Source organism: Myotis yumanensis, unplaced genomic scaffold, assembly GCF_028538775.1.
Source record: "Myotis yumanensis isolate MYYU_CA2020_CCGP unplaced genomic scaffold, mMyoYum1.0.hap1 SCAF_18, whole genome shotgun sequence".
NCBI lineage: Eukaryota > Metazoa > Chordata > Mammalia > Chiroptera > Vespertilionidae > Myotis > Myotis yumanensis.
Genome location: NW_027223769.1, coordinates 19,101,034 through 19,104,544, shown reverse-complemented (window position 1 = coordinate 19,104,544; position 3,511 = coordinate 19,101,034).

Sequence of the window (3,511 nt, the reverse complement as noted above, 5' to 3'; positions counted from 1 at the left end):
CAAACCAAGAACTTTCTGAATCTCAAGTCTATGGATCTTAGCACTCTGGTAGACCAATCATGGATCAATCATTTTCTACTGTTGGGTGTCCCAGACCCTGGGCTAGGTGCTTTCATACATGGTCTCATTTAATCTTTGTAAACATCCAGCTCGTAGGAAAGGAACTTAAGGCTTAGGACATCACATATCTTGCCCAAGCTCACACACAGCCAAAGCCCGCCAAAGACACTATTTCAGAGCCACACAATTCCAAAGCCACATGAGGTCTCCCAAACTGCTCTATTTCTTTGTCCAATGTGGTGTTAAGCTCATCAGGGGCCATTGAGGAACGGCTGCCAAGGAATCCCACTAGGTTGCATCATAAATTTCTGACAATCTCATCTTACTCTGACTCCAGTCAACCACTTGCCATTGGAGTTAGCTGATTCCCACATTAGAATGGAGCTCTTGGAGGAAATGGTTTTCAGAGTTGCTTGTGGTGAGCGATTTTCCTAAGATGAATTAGAAAGAATACTATTTCAAAGGGAGGTTGGTTTGACTGGACAAGAGCTGAGGTATAGCATCTTTGTGTTAGGATGCATGGGCAAGCAGATAAGGAGATGTGTATGTGCGAATGTGCTCGGCATTTGTGTGCAGCCATATGAGCACAAATCATATGCACACACACAAACTGCACAGAAATATTTGTTTGCACGGGTGGGTCTTTATACATTTGTGGAGGTGGATGCATTTGAGTGTTTGTGCAAGTGTATTTCTGAGTACCTGCATCAGGGGTGGACTGTTAGTTAAAGGCACAGTGGAAGACATCAGAAGATTCCCCATTATGACTGACTGCTGAAGGTCTTAGACCAGGAGAATCACTTCAAGCTCTTTGAGGGGATAAGGCTGAACCTCTGTGTATCCACAGGGACCTTCTGGCTGATGAAAACAACAGTTTCCTGGTGCCGGTGACCTGGTTCCCTGGGCAAGGTCTCCCTGTGGCCTCAGTTCCTCCATGCCTTGCTTGTCACTTGCAACCCCCAGCCCCATCTTTGTGTGGAGTTCTGTTCTGATCTTCCCCACAGCCCTGAGGTGAGGATCTCCAAGTTCAGGTGGGTGGGGTTTGCTGGGAGCTCCTCAGCATGCAGAGTCCCTGCCTCCACTTCATTCTGACTCAGAAGGTTTGGGTTGGGTCTGAGATCCTGCATTTTTTTTTTGTTTTGTTCTTGCTAATCCTCACCCAAGGATATTGCTTCCATTGATTATTATTATTTTTTTTTTTTAGAGAGAGTGAAAGGAAGGGAGGGGGGAAGACAGAGAGAAATAGAGGGAAACATCTATGTGAGAGAGACACATTGATTGGTTGCCTCCTGTACGAGGCACTGGGGTGGGGGATAGAACCTGCAACCCAGGTCGTACCCTCGACCAGGTATCGAACCTGAGACTTGTCCGTACAAGAGCCAACACTCCAACCACTGAACCACGCAGGCCAGGGCTGGAGTCCTGCATTTTAACAAGCCCCATGAGTGATTCTGATGCAGATGACAGGGACCACACTTGGAGACTCTGGCTTAGAGAGCATTCGGGGGTTGACTGACATGTGTCCATCCTGAGCACCTATTTCTAAGAAGGTGCTTCAGACTTGCTCCTGTGCTATCGCTGGAGGAGCCCACTGCCTCCCCACAGTGTCCTGGCTTGAGTGTGATACGCATCCAATACTAACATTAGATTCTGTTTCCTCTTTCTGTGTTTGGAGAAGCTCTGGACACATTCTCAAATCATCTACCCATTTTGTGATGAACCCTCACCTTCCAGCAAGGAGACCAGCACATGCTCTATCTGTGCCACCTCTCTGAAACCTGTCTCACCGAAGAACAAAAAAATCACATTTTGCAGATTATACTCAGCAAATCCCTTTCTCCTGAAGTCCACAGAATCCATTAACCTTAAGTACATTTCCAACGTTAAAATTCCAACTTGCTAAACGCACACTTTACAATCCTAGAGGAAGAGGGACTTGATCAACAGCAGTGAGGACTTCTCACCCATTGGAAGTGACTTTTCCAGCTTCCCATTTGCAACCCTATCTTAACTGGAAGGAGCTTTCCCCCCTCCTTAACCTCTCTCAACAGGTGAAGCTAGGCTTGCTTGCAACAACTATTTGGCAATCCATTTCTTCATTCTCATCAACCAAATTCTGATTTCATCTGACATTGGAATGCAGCCGACAGCCCCTAAAAAAGGTGTGCGTGTGGGAGGGGGATGCGATGGGAGACTTAATTTGACAGGGTTACAAGGAGACAAGCTGGAAGCAAACATTTGACACTCCAGCCCTGGAATGCTGTAAAAATTTAATTAGGTGGATCCATTAGTCATGCCCACAGGAAGGTTGCATACGGGACTTACAAAAACGCAGGCTACTGAGCAAAAGTTTCAGACCTTCCTGTAAACGCCCTTTCCCTCGTGATTGGGCAATGTGGTCTCGGTGGGACCATTGAACTGGGCTTTGTGTTTACAAAATATGGTTAGGACGAGATTAACAACATGGACTGAAGGGTTTTCCAAATCCAAATAAGAGACGACTTTTTGTATGGGTGTTTGGCCTGCCTGGCTGCCTCTGAGTCAACTGGGCTGAGAGATGATTTGGTAGCCCACTGCCTTTTGTCGCTTCCTGACTCGAAATGTTAGGTTTAAAGGCACCAGGACCAAGGTCGTATGGTAGACTTTAATGGGATGAGCGTGTGTCTGTTTTCAAGTTGAAATTAATAGGCAGTCTTTCTAGTTCCAAAACAGGGTGCAGAGAGGGGGTTAATTCAGGAATCAATCTTCCACATTGCAGGACCTGGGATACTTATAGCCTCGCTTGCAACCAGGCATGTCCCATTTACAAACACTGTTATTTTGATTGCAAGCCTCTGATTAGTCACTGTAGCTGGGAGGAGGTAGAAGGGGAAGATATTTAATACAACTGTTTATATGGTAATATTTGAAAGACATTGAAAATTAACTCAAGACTCTGAGCTCTTAATCAGTTCAAATCACAGGAGATTTCCCACATAGACCTTGGGCATTGTTTCTTCAGAAACATTTCATGTAATTCAGCCCAATACCGTGTTAAGCATTCAACTGAAAACGAAAGGGTTTGGAATAGTATAACACTATTGTTGTAGAGCCACAGTCCCCTAGAGATTGGCTGTGGGCTGACTTTTCTGTCTTCAACTGTATGCATTCATCTATTTATTCATGTGATTATTTCAACAAACACGTATGTCTTTATTATACTCTGGATTGAGACATAAAGTTTAACAAGACACAGTCCCTGCCCTAGAGGAGGTCCCTGCGGATGGGACAAGTAACCACAATGCACTGGGACCATAATTATAATGTTACGATTTACTGTGTGTCTATGCACCAAGCAACTTACATATGTTAGTTCATGTACTTTTAAAAGCAACCCAGTGAGACAGGATTTTTATTTTATTTTTAAGATGAAGAAACTGAGACCCAGAGAAATTGAAGAGCTTTCTTTCTA